General features: G+C 35.1%; 1 protein-coding gene across 4 annotated transcripts in view; it reads left to right on the top strand.

Annotated features, from left to right (window-relative positions):
- Nucleotides 1-16280, top strand: part of LOC106092455 (stathmin) — a 426400-nt gene that overhangs the window by 266269 nt on the left and 143851 nt on the right. The gene's annotated exons all lie outside the window — the stretch shown is intronic.

Here is a 16280-nt window from a genome sequence, read left to right on the forward strand (position 1 = left end):
AAAGGAAGTAAGAAGGAGGTCAGTATAGTTTTTGCTGTCATAACGGGACACATAGGACTTCGAGCTCACTTATGCAAAATCAATGCGGCAAATGATGGCATGTGGGGAAGATGATGAAACGTTGGAGCATTTCCTATGTCATTACCCGGCTTTCGCGGCTAACATACACCGGTACTTAGGAGGGAACACGGTATCAGACATGAACCATCATAGGGGAGTGGTATGGAAAACAATTAAGGATTTTGTAAGTAGCACGGAATTCCTAGCTTAGAATTTTCTTCTTTAAGGTTACATTTTATACTCTTAGTTAGTTAGATCTTAGTTAATATGCAGAAAATGTTGCATACTTTAAGGTGTGTATGACTAAGTGAAAATAAGACTTTAAGAGACAGTTGTGCAAGCAAATTTTTGGTCGATTATGGATTGCAACTCAACCTTTGTTGAGTTGCCAACGGGCAACTTGTTATAGAAATGTCCATTTCTCCATTGAATTGTATACTTTTTATACTCTCCACCAATGTATGGGGGGTATACTAATTTCGTCAATTTCGTCAATTCGTTTATAACACCTCGAAATATGCGTCTAAGACCCCATAAAGTGTATATATTCTTGATAATCATGACATTTTAAGTCAAACTAGCCATGTCCGTCCGTCTATCGAACTTTCGAAGGAGTAAAGCTAGACGCTTGAAATTTTTCGCAAATACTTCTTATTAGTGTAGGTCGGTTAGGATTGTAAATGGGCCAAATCGGTACATGTTTTCGGATAGCTGTCATATAAACCGATCTTGGGTCTTGACTTCTTGAGCGTCTAGATGGCGCAATTCTTATCCGATTTGGCTAAAATTTAGCATGAAGTGTTTTTTTATGACTTCCAGTAACTGTGATAAATATGGCTAAAATCGGTTTACAACCTCATATATTGGGTTGCCCAAAAAGTAATTACGGATTTTTCATATAGTCGGCGTTGACAAATTTTTTCACAGCTTGTGACTCTGTAATTGCATTCTTTCTTCTGTCAGTTATCAGCTGTTACTTTTAGCTTGCTTTAGAAAAAAAAAGTGTATTTGATTAAAGCTCATTCTAAGTTTTATTAAAAATGCATTTACTTTCTTTTAAAAAATCCGCAATTACTTTTTGGGCAACCCAATAGCTGCCATATAAACCGATATTTGGTCTTGATTTCTTGAGCCACTAGAGGGCGCAATTCTCATTCGATTAGGCTGAAATTTTGAATGAAGTGTTTTGTTATGACTTCCAACAACAGTGCCAAATATGGATCAAATCGGTCTATCACCGGATATAGCTGCCATATAAACCGATCATGGATCTTGACTTCTAAAGCCTCTAGAGGGCGCAATTCTTATCCGATTTGGCTGAAATTTTGTACAATGGCTTCTCCCATGATCATCAACATGCGTGTCCAATATGATCTTAATCGATTTATAGCCTGATACAGCTCCCATATAAACCGATCTCCCGAATATGCTTCTTGAGCCCCTACAAGGCGCATTTCTTATCCGAATGGACTGAAATATTACCCAATGACTTCTACCATGGTCTTCAATATTCAATTTACTTATGGTCCGAATTGGACTATAATTTGATGTATCTCCAATAGCATTATAATTCTTTTCCATTATTCTTTGTTTGCCTAAAAAGAGGTACCGCGCAAAGAACTCGATATATGCGATCCATGGTGAAGGGTATACAAGATTCGGTTCGGCCTAACTTAGCGCGCTCTTAATTGTTAGTTTTTGGAGCGCACAAAATGCCGATTATTGGCTAAGGTGTATGTCTATAGTGCCATGGGAGAGAGTAGTAACTGCACCCTCGTTTCAACCTAACCAAACCCAACCTATTACAAAACCATAAACTGTACCCTGTACCATTAATGTGGCTATGACAAAATTTATAGTTCGACTCAGAAATTCCTGCTGATTCGACTTAGCCATGTCCGTTTGTCCGCATATCCTTTCTGTGCTGATAGTCCGTCTTTCGTCCGTCCGTCTTTTTACTAAGGTGGAGATTGCATTTCTTATCCAATCATCACGAAAATTTGCATATATTACTGTTTTAGCCCAAAGATAAGCCCTATCAATTTTGTTAAAAATCGGTTCCGATGGCTCCCATTCGCCCGATTTACACTTATAAAGTCATAGTAACTTAAACTTGCAAAGGATTTGCATGGATTTGGTTGTATTGCTCTTCTGAGTCTGTTAAATTTTATCAAAATCGGTTCAGATGTGGATATAGTTCACATTATAGTTTTCAAACTTGTTTTACTTTACTTGAATTGGCTATGACGGAACATTTGTTCCACTAGCCGAACGTAGAACAGCGTTCCAAGCTCCTCGATCATCTGTGCTCATCTTATAATCTCTGACACCACCACTTAATCTTTCCATCGGGCTTTTGGTCGTCCCGGTTTGCGTGTACCATCGTGTTTGCCTTCAAAAGACTTCTTTGGTGGAGCTACGGCATCCATTCTGACAACATGAGCTAGCCAACTCAGTCGTTGTATTTAATACGTGCAACTATGCTATCGTCGTCCTAGAGCTCATTCAGCTCGTGGTTCATATGACTCCTATATTCTCCATTAGTCCATATCCATATATTTTACGAAGAATCTTTCTCTCAAACACTCCAAGCACTGCCTCATCTGCTTTCACAAGTACCCATGCCTCAGAAACAAACAACAACATGGGTAGTATCAGTGTCTTGTATAGTGTAATATTCGTCCGTCGAGAGGTGACCTTGTTTCTAACTGCTTACTGTTTGCCAGTATTATTCTTCGCTTTATTTCAAAACTGGTGTCATTCGTTTCGGTTACGGCGGTGCCGAGGTAGATAAAGTTACTGACTATCTCAAAGATGTGGTTCCCAACTTTCTCCATTTTCTTTATCTAAACGGTTGTACAAGGTGTTTTGGGATTCTTTCAAAGGTTCCTTGAAACTACTTCCGGTGAACGACCTTTGATGTCGATGTCGTCGGCATAGGCGAGTAGCATGTGTTCTCTTGTGATTAGTGTGCCTTATCTATTCACATCTGAACTCGTATAATCTGCTCCAGCAGGATATTAAAGAGATCACACGATAGGCTGTCTCCTTGACTGAAACCTCGTTTGTTTTGAATGGTCTGGAGAGATTATTTTTTTCTATTCTTACTGAGAAACGCGCATCAGCAAGAGTCATCCTGCAGAGTCTAGTCAATTTCGCAAGGATACCAAACTCAAACATGGCTTGAAATACCTTTGAACGCATTCGGGTGTCGAAAGCGTCTTTGTTGTCAGCAAAGAAATGGGAAAGTGTTGAATTGTCCTTCTCTGATCTTTTTCTGGATTTGGCGCAGTGTGAATATCTAGTCCAGGGTGATTTTGCGAAGTCCAAAGCCGCCCAATTATCTAATAGACTTTAGGTTTTAATCTTTCACAAATTACGCTCGAGAGTATTTTTAATGCGATGGGTAGGAGACTTCTTCCTCCCTAGTTGGCCCATTCTATCTTTTTCCTTTCTTTTGTATGTATGGGACACTATGCTGAGGATCCAATCATCGGGTATGCGTTCTTCTAGCCAGATTGCGCATATAAGCTGATGCATACGCTTTATCAGAATGACGCCTCCGGCCTTCAATACTTCAGCGGGTAACCCATCGGCTCCTGCTACCTTGATGTTATTCAGTCAGGTCAATGCTTTTTAGACCTCATTTTAACTAGGAGGTTAACATTCTATACCCTCATCAGGGATTGGTTCTGCGGTATTCTCTTCGCCGCCATCGTCGGACACTAGCAGTTGGGTAAAATGTTATTTCCATGTCCTCATTATGCTAGCAGATTTCCTTCTTTGTCTCTGCAGGAGGATGTGCCTGCACCAATGCCATCGGTCTGATGTTTAATTCTTTGGTAGAATTTCCGGACTTCTTTCTGACACCTGTACATCTCAGTTCGCTCACACTCACGTCTTTCCATTTCTTTTTTCTTTCTGCGGAATAGACTTCATCTGGCGTGTTGCTTCTTATTCCAGGGTTGCTCTATATGGCGCATTTTTGATTTAAGTAGCATACTCTAGGTCGTACCGTGGGTTTCTTGGAGGAGGCTTCCGGTACCCAAGTAAGGATTTCGCGGCATTTTCCATGGAGTGAGCAATTGTTTGCCACTGGATCAGTTGGGTAGAGTATGCCGTTGCCATCTGTTGTGTTTGCAGCTTTTCAATGTCCAGCTTCCGTGCAGTGTCAGATCGTACTTTCCCGGCATGTTAAAATGGGTGCGAACCTTTGCTGCAACAAGGTAATGCTCCGAATGTTTATTCGCTCCACGGTACGATCGAACATCGAACATGTTGGATGACTGCCTTCCATCTATTACAACATGATAAAATCGGTTTCTTGTATTTTGATCGGGTGACAACCATGTGGCCGTGTGAATTCTTCGATGTTGAAATCTGGTACTGTTACCTACCATTTTCTTTGCCGCGGCGAAATCTATTAGCCTCAATCCATAATGGGAAGTTTCTTCGTGTAGGCAAAATTTTCCGACTGTTGAACCAAAAATGTCTTCCTTCCCTATCTTCGCATTAAAATATCCCAGAACGATTTTAATATCATTGGCGGGGCAGCGGTTATATTCTCTCTCTAGACACTTGTAGAAAATATCCTTGGTTCCTTGGCTCGTCCCTGTCTTCTGTCAGGTCATGTGCACAAATAAGGCAGATGTTGAAGAATTTGGCCTTTATGCGGATTGTGGCTAGCCTCTCATCTACCGGAGTATAGCTTGAGACAAGGTATTTCAGTCTCCGACTAACCACAAATCGACAGCCAAATTCATATCTTGTTATGGCAGCTATAGTACAGTTTGTCATCGTTTGGTGTTGTAGTGACCCCATTCCCAGTCCATCGCACTTCCTGTAAGGCGTTAATATCTGCCTTGTACTTCTCCAATACCTCCGCCAGCGCGTATACTGCACCTTCTCTATAGAGAGTGCGGATCGTCAACGTTAGGGGGGTCCCTTTTTACTATTCCTTTGTTTCGCATAGTAGCTCTCATAGTTTTCCGGGGACAGGTTAGTTATCCAGCGCCCCAACCGCATGGGTTTTGTGGGTTCGCAAATGTATCCCTCGTTGTCGAGAGCCGCTTGTTCCGACAATCGCCTCCAGCCGCCCCTAACCTGGGAACAGACGCTGATGTTGGCCATTGGTTATTTGAAGGCACCAATAACTCGATTTGTCATCTCTAGTATCATTGGCACTCAGTATTTAATTAAGAGCCAGTGCCACCTGACTCCTTACTGAGACTCTCCTCTCGAAAATCGCTGACTGAAAATGGAGCTTTCCACCATGCGCAACCTGTGGACAAGCCCGGTAGCTTTCAGATAAGCTTCCAGTGATAACGATGGACACCACACAAGTCGTAGACCAAAGTTCCAACCTGTGTGGTGCTCATAGTTATCCCGTGTCGGCCGGGCATTTGCCGTGTCGGCATTTGCCATATGAAAAAAAGGTATGGCAGCCCTGTAATATTTTCGAACAACTCCAATTCGGCTTTATATTATGCTTTTCTGTAGTCCTTGCGCCATAAGTTAAACTAAAAATTACGTATGGGAGTTGTTGTTCTCGCACATTTAAATACCAACCAAATAAAGTATGTGCCTTAGAAATGCTTGCTATCTTTTCGCGTACCTGGCGCCATTTGTCTGTTGCTTTATTGGATCATGTTTGCCCAAGTTGAGAAGCGTTTTGTCCACACTTTTAGTTAATTTCAAATTTCCAATCAGTGAATATCTTTTTACCGGAATTGAAATATTTTCACAAATTTTTTTTTAAGTTTTTAACTGTCATTTTTTGAGATTACCATTCGCACACGAGCGAACTGCTCAACATACTAAAAAAGTAATGATCGTTCGATCAAAAAGCAAAAAAAAGTTATGTGCACGAGATTGTGTCCATACACTTAAGTACTCGCCCTCTCTCTCTCTGGAAGGCAAATGAATAATCGTTTGCGGCTATCGAAAAGCTTTTATCATTAATGAATTTTTGATTTTAAGATCAGATAAGGTTAGATCAGACTCACTTTTATGTTTTCGTCCATTATGATATCACAGGAACAGGGAATGGAAGATGCCTTCTAATTCCTACCGTTGAACCATCCAGATCGCTTCAAAAAGCCCAACAACTTGAAAATTTTCACATTCGCTAAATCAGACAAATTCTTAAAGAAATGAGAACCTTAAATGGAACTCCTTCTGACTGCCAAGGCAGGGAGTCTATAGTCTCTTTTTCTTCGACGTTCTCACAGCTCCGACAAAAGTCGTTACTGGCAACCTTCAGTCTATCAGCATATTTTCCGATCAAACAGTGACCGGTGACAGATGTCTGTTCAGCGCCACCAAAGCGGTAAACCTCTTCAAGTCTACATGAGGCCACATAATTTTGGAATATTCAGATCAGATCAGATTCAGAGATCAGCGACATTCAACGGAGGTTTTGAATTCAGAAATACGTTCTCCAGGGATTTATCTGGCTGTCTGATAAGATATTTGTGCCAGTCGTGGTTATGACATTATGTCTTAGCCATACCACCACATTTTTTAATCGCAAGGTTCTTCGCTTGATACACACTGCAGTGGTCGGGTAACCTTCTCGGTGTGTTCTTCAAAGTACAACCCAAAGCCCACCTGGTCGTCTAGTTTGGAACCATGCGCATAGAAGTCTATGTAGCTTCTTTTACCAGGGGTATCGTAGTTTCCATCGGTTCTATCAGGAACAGTGGTACAGTAATTTTTATCAAAAAGCGACTCAAGCAATGTGTAATCCAAACTGCCTGGAACCACGGACATTGAGTTAAGGATTACACAGAGTTCCCTAGGCGCCACATGATCAAGCGGAAAACCTACCTTAGCCTTACAGCAGTGGTAGTAGCATTTTGTCTAGTCACAATGTCCAGAGCCATTAGGTGTAGCATTAAATTCAGTGCACCCGATGGCGTAGTCCTCATTGCGGCTGTGATGCACAAATAAGCCATTCTTTAGATCCGGCAGAGTATTGAACAGTACGTGGACTTTTGTAGTACCGTCCACCAAACCATAACACAATATAGCATTATCGAGTTGGCAACTACAGAACTACAGTATATACCCAGTACATGACATACGATTTAAATCCCCAACTTTTGCCAATGGTTCTTTTGCAGGTGTATAGGGCAAGCGTTGCCTTTCTGGCCCTTTCCAAAATGTTGGGTTTGAGGTTCAAATTTCTGTCTGTCGATTAAAATCGATAATTCTTTTATTCTATACCAAACTTATTCAGTTTGAGAGAAGTTCCCGAATTGGGTGTTTTTTTGAGAAATGTTCTGTACCCACTTCGTTATGGTGTTGAGAACTTCCTGAAGCATATCTCAAAGTGTTTTGGGCAACTTCTCCCTTTCAGCAATAGCCAAACTGGAACATAGGCGACCATTTTCATTCAGGTGAATTAAAATTTGCAACGGCTTGGCAATAAGTAATGCTAGAGTTCGTAATAGACAAGTAAGCGCCTTGGCATATTCGCATATAACTTATTTTGTTAAAATTTCATAGCATATATTTTGCCGTGAACTGAAGGCATTAAAGATTTAGGGTTTAATTTTGAAATCAAGCAATGCCGTGGTCTTCTGTAAGCAAAAATATTAAAGAATTGTCCATTGTTACTACTCTAAGAATATTTGGGGGAAATTCTGCCATTTTCTAGAAGTTAACTCCATTTCGACCCCTTGACTTGTCATGGAGCTAAAAGTTAAGCCGCACATCAGTAGTTTTTTACATAAGAGGTATTTTTCTATGACACAAAAAAATTATTCTTCTATTTGAATCGAAGTGCAAAAATTTCATTAAAATTACCTTTTTCTAAGGTCCTAGTTATTATGCAGAAAATGTTGCATACTTTTAGGTGTGTATGACTAAGGGACAAAGAAGAGATTAAGAAACAGTTGAGCAAGCAGGCATAAAATTTTAAGGTCGATTATGGATTGTAATCCAACTTCAGTTGAGTTGCCAACGAGCAAATTTGTTATAGGAATGTCCATTTCTGCATTGAATTGTATACTTTTTTACAAGGTTTTAGTAGCTGAACATTTAAAACACTGATATCGAATGAAACTGACAAAAATGTTCAACTTTATACCAATTTTTATTTCATGATTTTATTTTGTTTCCTGGCAACACAACTATAGTTGAGTTTGCCATTCATAATCGACCCCTTTATTTATTCATAAGAACAACCATATGTTTAAATTTGGTATATAATATTAAGTTAATCGTACAATTCAGGTGAATAAAGTCATAGCCAATTTAGGACTGAACCTGATAAATTAAAATTTGTATCTCCCTACATGCGTCAAAAAAAATCTCCAAAAAGAGGTGTTGCACTGCGTCATGCAGTTCAGAGTCGGCTTAAAAAGGAAACTTGAATCGGACAGCACTCATTGATATGTGAGAAGTTTGCCCCAGTTCCTTAATGGAATGGAATGCATTACATGCGCTAAAATATTAAACATGAAGTCTGATTTTAATAAATTATAAAAATTTTTGTAGGGAATATCGTTTATAAAATGTATAAAATAGATTTTTTTGTGTACGCAATGTTCGGCATACTTTTAGGCTTTACGTACGATTTCCTAAATATTAATTATAAAAAAAATTTACAAGGTTTTTATTTCTAATATTTTATTAAAGACGTTCCAAAGGAGTTTTTTTGGGTAAAATGTATAACGAGATTTTGACTTATGTTTTAATATATTAAATTTTCACAGCATACTTTTGGGCGTCACTTATTGTTGCCTTAATATATAAAGACTACTTAAAAGAACAACCATTATGGATTGTTTTCTTACAAAGGCTGTAATAAACCCTAAAATTTAATAAAACTTAATAATAAAGATTTCCTTAATAATACAAACAAGCAATCTTAATTACAGATTATAATCATTTGCCTTTTAGTGCCCCTTAAAGCCTTTATTTGCTCCTTAATCAGACTTCCCAAACACTTTAACTTATTTTTCCTGTTTATTGTGATCCCTTTGTTATTGTAAAGTCACCATTCACATTTTTACAATGCTTGCTATCACTTCACATATGTAATATATTTTGTCTCATTATATTTTATTATATGATATCTGCCACAAAAAAGGCTAAATCAGCTACAGCAGCGCATATTCTTCAGCATTGTATATTCCTTTTATGGTCATATTATCGAAATGCGACAATTTTTTTTATTGTGCCTCTTGATAAACTCAAACAATTTACCAGTGTCTGTGTGTTCATGCAAGTAAACTCCATTTAATATTTTATAGCATGCAGTGTGTGAAGAAGGGTAATGATATGATCTGCTTGGTTATTTTGCAACCAAACATTATAGCATACTTTTAGCGGTTTTTGTATATGAAGTATATATAAAAGGCAAAAAATATTTATTGCATACAAATTGCAACAAAATACGATGGAGAGCAAAAATGGCCCAGTAATTGATGTGTATTTTAACAACATTGTAAAAATCAAAGGCCAAATCAAAGCACCAATAGCAATATCAGGACTTTGACATCGTCCCCTAGGATGCATAAGCTAGCCAGTTCAGTGGTGAGAAGTTATGGGATGAGCTTAATCACATCGTATCAGGAACGTTGCGCGGGGGGAGGGTTTGGCGGGGGCTATTAGCCCCGAGCCCCCCACAATTCCTATTTTTTTGATGGAATGTTAGACCATATACGTACTTATTATTGTTTTGTAGTTCTAATATGGGACTCCCTGGCCCCCTAATCCTGGCTACGTCTATGCATCGTATTACTAATTATATAAAAATACATCAATTTTAATGCATAATACACGTTTACAATAGCAGGGCATGATTCATTACGCATTCTATTGTAGCCAGACTCAGTTGACTAGTGACAATTGATAAATGTATATTATACTTTTGGGAGTTTTCAAATAGTAGCAAATTGTATTGCCCCGTTTTGGGGGATGTTTGGAAAATAACAACTAAAATTAGTGTTTCTATTAGCTATATTTATTAAATTTGCAATTTCTAATCAATAAAATATATTCACTAAGGTGTGGTTGTTCAACTTAGGCCTGTCCATCGTTTGCTGCCAGAAGTAAAAGTTTAGAAACCACCCTACTGCAAACCACAAATGGCCTTTCTTTGTTGTAGTGGTTGGTTTTTTTCTTTCTACTTGTTCTCCAACATTTTTAACTCCTGCAAGTAGGCAGTAAATACATTTTTGTTTGTTTGCCCACCCTTAAAATATACTACATTTTATATATAAATACCTTGTGGCGTTTTCATAGCATGCGTCTATAACAAATATTACAGTTTTTATAGATCCATAGACTACAGGCGCCAAATCGTCATCTGGATATGGTGGCCGTCTAGGTCGTTTAGCGGGGGGTGTGAGAAATATACACAATGAGTCATACTTTTTATATTTGTCTTGCAAAAAGTAAGGGAAGGGGGGTGGCTAACGATATATAAAAAACTAACAATAAAATGAAATGAAGTGTAGAGAAACAACAATCATGAAAAGAATTTATTTTCATAGGACGTGAAGGACACTCTTCCAGAGAATAATGGACAATTTTTGTCCAACAAGCATAACTTATTTGCGGTTGCGAATTTTGCAGCATACTTTTAGGATTTATACATTTTGCTCATATGATGTATTGCTTTGAGGGATTAAAAATATCAATGGCAATGGAATTATTTATGAGTTTTAAGAAGACAGCAGGATTTTAGTTCCAAATGAATTGTTAAATTAAATTTTTATTAACTCAAAAAACTCGAAGAATAAAGACCAAGTAAAAGCGGGCTAAGTTCGGCCGGGACACCACCATTGATTCTGCTAAAATATGGGTGCTATATCTTGTTATAGACCTATTTGGACCGTACTTAGCACAGTTGTTGAGAGTCATAGGAGAACACTATGTGAGAAATTTCAACAAAGAAGGACTAAATTTGCGGCTTGTAAGGACTCAAGGAATTCCAATCGGGAGATAGGTTTATATGGGAGCTATATCAGGTTTTTCACCGATTTAGACGGTACTTGACACAAGTGTTGGAAGTCGTAACAGAACATTATGTGCAAAATTTCAGCCAAATCAAGAAATCAAATCGTGAGATCGGTTTATATGGTAGTTATATCAGGTTTTACACCGATTTAGACCGTACTTAGCTCAGCCGTTGGAAGTTATAGGAGAACCCTACATGCAAAATTTCAGCCAAATCAGACTAAATTTGCGGCTTGTAAGGGCTCTAAAAGTCAATTCGGGAGCTATATTAAAATCTGAGCCGATATTGCCCATTTGCGATCCCCGATGGCCTACATCAATACATAGTATCTGTGCAACATTTTAAGCAGCAAGCTTTACGCATTCAACCGCTATCGTGATTTTGACAGACGGATGGACGGACTTGGCTAGATCGACTCAGGATGTCGAGATGATCAAAAATATATCCTTTATGGGGTCCTACATCAATATCTCGAGGTGTTACAAACGGAATGACTAGATTAGTATACCCTTATCCTATGGTGGTGAGTATAAAGAGGTTTTGATTCCAAAATCTTCACTGCAACTCATGTAACATATAAAAAGATTTTATTTACAGATCTCATATTACGTTTTTACAGCCTTTTTTTGTTTCTTGAGTAACTGAAATAGTTAAAATAACTTTTCGTAGCATACTTTTGAGCGTATTTATTTATATGGTTATTAACTTAATAATTAAATGTTCAAAATTTCGGATTTGAACTCTCTGAATTGGGTGCAAGCCAGCAGTGCTTTATCAGTATCTCACACAAAAGGTTTCAATAGTTAAAACATTTTAATTATATATTTGCTACAATTCATTATATATCCCTTAAAGTATGCACTACTTTTCTCTTTATTGTTTGTGATATGTTGCCATGAGTAAACCCCTTATGAACATTAAATGAAACCTATTATCACTATTATTTTCCTTCTCTTCTAACTACTCTCTGGTGTAATTAATAGGTTTTATTGTTTTTCCTTTTTTTCTCCATACAAAGATTCTGTCTTTGATATGAAGGCAAACAGATAATGTTGAAAATGGAAGACAAAATAATTAAAACATTTGCTGCAATTTGTTTTTTTTTTTTTAATCTCTTAATGTTCATCTAAAGGCAAAGAATAACGAAAACGCTTTTGTTGCAAACTCAAAGGAATATTCTATGCAAAGAAGAGAGGAAATAAAGCATGTCTCCTTCATATATATATAAATATGGGTATTAGAAATCAATAGGCTATAGATGACATAAGCGTTAACTCATAGCTTTAATTATTCCCAGCATAAAAAATGTTTCATTATAAAAATACGTTCGATATGTGTAAGAGACACTTGAGATTTACATGTTAAAAATGCAATTTCAATGAGTAGTTAAGCTTTGCATTTTCAAAGCCCAAAAGTATGCAATAGTTTTTAGCAAACAATTTAAATATTAATAGCATCAGTTGGAAATTGAGTAAACTTAAAAAAAAATACTTCAATAAAATAGAGAGATTTCTAAAACACATAAAAAAGGGGTCTTGAAGAAATTTCATAAATTTCGGTCGCAACAAATGGTGGTCAGAAGAGTCAAGGTCTGGGCTATAAAGCGTATGAGTCAAAACAATTCCAGCTCAACCAGTGTTTTGCAATAAGTTTTTGTCTGATCCAGCAACATGTGGTCGTCTCTTGTCACGATGCAAGATTATGGCCTCGTGTCTGGTTGCATATTCTGGTAATTTTTTGTTGATTTCTGCTTTGGTGGGAATCAATTGTGATGATCGATGGAGCCGATATCAGCGGCTCATAATACAAAACACTTCCATGATCCCACCAAATACACAGAATTGCCTTGGCGTAGTGGATATTCGACTTCAGTTCTATTATGGCTAGTTGACCGGTCTTTACCATATGACTACTTGTGCTTGTTTTTATCGTAATGCATGCATTACGTGGGCGGAGGGGGCGGTCCCTCCCCTTTACCCCCATTTTTAAAAACGCCTGATTTCGGAGATGAGTTCACCGTTTTAAGCGGAATTTTATATTCCATCTTATAGTACCCCAAAAACACAAAATTGGTATATAATTTTGGGGCGAAAACCTGGTGGACGCCCCATCCCAAACCCCACCCGAACGGACATATTTGCCGATTGGGACAATATGGGTATCAAATGGAAGGTATTTAAGAGTAGAGTACCAACTTGGCAAAAAAATTTCACCCTAACTGTCAGATGGGTCTCCCACCACCAAAAACACCACCTAACAGGACACTTTTACCGCTTTGGGCAATATGGGTATAAAATGAAAGATATTCAAAGGTAGAGTACGAATGTGACAAAAAATTATTACTTGGTGTCTGAGGCCCCACCCCCCAAAACCCAACAGCAGGACATATTTACCGATTAGAACAATATGGATATCAAAAGAATGGTGGGAATAAAAGTTGATTTAAAAATGTATTCCTTGGTGTCTCAGGCGAAAATCCTATGGGAAGATCTGGATTGTGAGAAAACGAGGCTATTACTGAAAGAATAACTGGTCACATAGGACTACGAGCTCACTTATGCAAAATCGGTGCAGCATGTGTAAGGCATGTGGGAAAGGTGATGAGACATTGGAGCATTTCTTCATTATCATTGCCCAGCTTTCGCGGCTCTTTTGACCACACAAGCCGAGTACTGGCTAAGGTGTATGTCCCCTCTTTTCAACCTAACCTAGGATAAAATTTGGTGCGGCGAAGCACTGCGGGACTGCTTGTTCTTTATATATTTTCAAATTTATCAATTTTTATACCCTTACCACTACTGTGGTACAGGGTATTATAACTTGGTGTTTTGGGCCTATTGAAATTAGAAAAAATCGGTTGATTTTGATATAGCTTCCATATGTATGTTCGTCCGGTTTGGGCTAAAATTTCAATATCGTCATTTGTAAGCCGATTCTTACGAAATTTTGCACGAAGGGTTCCCTTATAAATATCGTCATTATTGGTAAATTTCATAGAAATTGGTTCCGATTTGGATATAGCTCCTATATATGTTCGTCCGATATGGACTAAAATTGTAAATATATCGCCATTTGTAGACCGATTCTCACGGAGTTTTGTACGAGGGAATCTCTTTGAAGTCTCGACATTATTGGTGAACTTCATGGAAATCGGTTCAGATTTGGATATTGCTCCCATATATATGTTCGTCCGATTTGGATTAAAATTGCAATTATATCGTAATTTCTAGGCCGATACTCACGAAAATTCGCACGAGGGGTTCCTTTATAAATCTCGACATTTTGGTGAATTTCATAGATATCGATTCAGATTTAGATATAGCTCCCATATATACATATGTTCGTCCAATTTCGACTAAAATTGCAAATATCGCCATTTGTAAACCGATTCTCACACGAAAATTGGTTCAAAGGGTTCCCTTATGACTCCCGGTATTGCTATTGAATTTAATAGAAAACTGTTTAGATTTAGATGTAGCCCCATATATAATTTCATCCGATGAATAATAGTCAATAATTTAGTAATTTGTTAACCGATCTTCACACAATATTAAACACGAAGGTTTCTCTCATAACTCTTCTGATGATTGATGAAGTTCATAGAAATTGGTTGAGTTTGAGATATACCTCCAATATATATGTGGTGCAGGGTATCGAAAGTATCATATTATCTTATCATATTATCCCACTTTTTTGAATTCATATTTTTTTTGTTAGCTTTAATTTTCTTAAGTCGTATAATTTTTTTTTATATATAATTTTTTTAAGTCGTATAAATTTTTGTTTTTTTTTTAATATATAATTTTGTTTTTTTTTAATATAATACTTTTGTTTTTTTTTTTTTTGAATATATAATTTTGTTTTTTTTTTCTTACTTTTTATTTTTATTATTTTATTTTCTTTTACTTTTATTATATTATTTTTTTTTTACTTTTATTATTTTATTTTTTTTTTACTTTTACTTGAATTTTTTTTATTTTATTTTTTTTTATTTTTTTAATTTAATTTCTTTTTTTATTTTTGTTTTTATTTTTTTAATTTAATTTCTTTTTTTATTTTTATTTTTATTTTTATTTTTTTTTTTATTTTTATTTTTTTTTTTATTTTAATTTCTTTTTTATTTTTATTTTTTTTTTATTTTAATTTTTTTTTTTTATTTTTTTTTATTTTTATTTTTTTTTATTTTTATTTATTTTTATTTTTTTTTATTTTTATTTATTTTTATTTATTTTTATTTATTTTTATTTTAATTTCTTTTTTATTTTTATTTATTTTTATTTTTTTTTTATTTTTATTTATTTTTATTTATTTTTATTTTTTTTTTTATTTTTATTTTTATTTTTTTTTTATTTTTATTTTTTTTTTATTTTTATTTTTTTTTATTTTTATTTTTTTTTTATTTTTATTTTTTTTATTTTTATTTTTTTTATTTTTATTTTTTTTTATTTTTATTTTGTTTTTTATTTTTTTTTTTATTTTTTTTTTTTTTATTTTTATTTAGTTTTTTATTTTTTTTATTTTTTTTTTTAATTTTATTTTTTTTATTTTTTTAATTTTATTTTATTTTTTATTTTTCTTTTATGTTTTATTTATATTATTTTTTATTTTTTTTTTTTCATTTTATTTGTTTTTAGTTTTTCAATTAATTTTTTTTTTCATTTATTTCATTGTATTTTTTTTAATATTTTTTAATTTTTTGTATATTTTTTTACATTTTATTTATTTTTATTTTTTAATTTATTTTTCATTTATTTTTAATTTATTTTTCATTTAATTTTTTTTTACTTTTACTTTTTTTAATTATTTTTTTATATATATTTTTTTTAACTTTATTTTGTAATTTTAATGGTTTGTATTCTTTTATTTTTTTTACAATATAATTTTTTGTCTTGATATTTTTAATTAATATGTTAATGTTAATGTTAATTGGCCAAGTCGGTCCATGTTTTGATATACAGCGGTCAAAAAAAGTATTCATCATTCAATGTTTTTTTTTTAATAAGTCTACAAAAGACAATTGGAATAAAAACATATTAAACTAATGATGCAGTAGTGCTTGTGTGATATATATGTACACAATTTCATTGTTTTTAAAGAAAAAAATAGTATTTATTGGAACAAAAAGGGCCATTTTACAGCTGAACACAAAAAATTAAACAAAAAAAGTATTCATCATTGCAAAAAAACAAAAAAATAAATAACATAATTTAAAAAAATTAATACTTTGTTATTCGACCACCGCGTTTTA

The sequence above is a fragment of the Stomoxys calcitrans genome, chromosome 3 (assembly GCF_963082655.1).
Source record: "Stomoxys calcitrans chromosome 3, idStoCalc2.1, whole genome shotgun sequence".
Lineage (NCBI taxonomy): Eukaryota > Metazoa > Arthropoda > Insecta > Diptera > Muscidae > Stomoxys > Stomoxys calcitrans.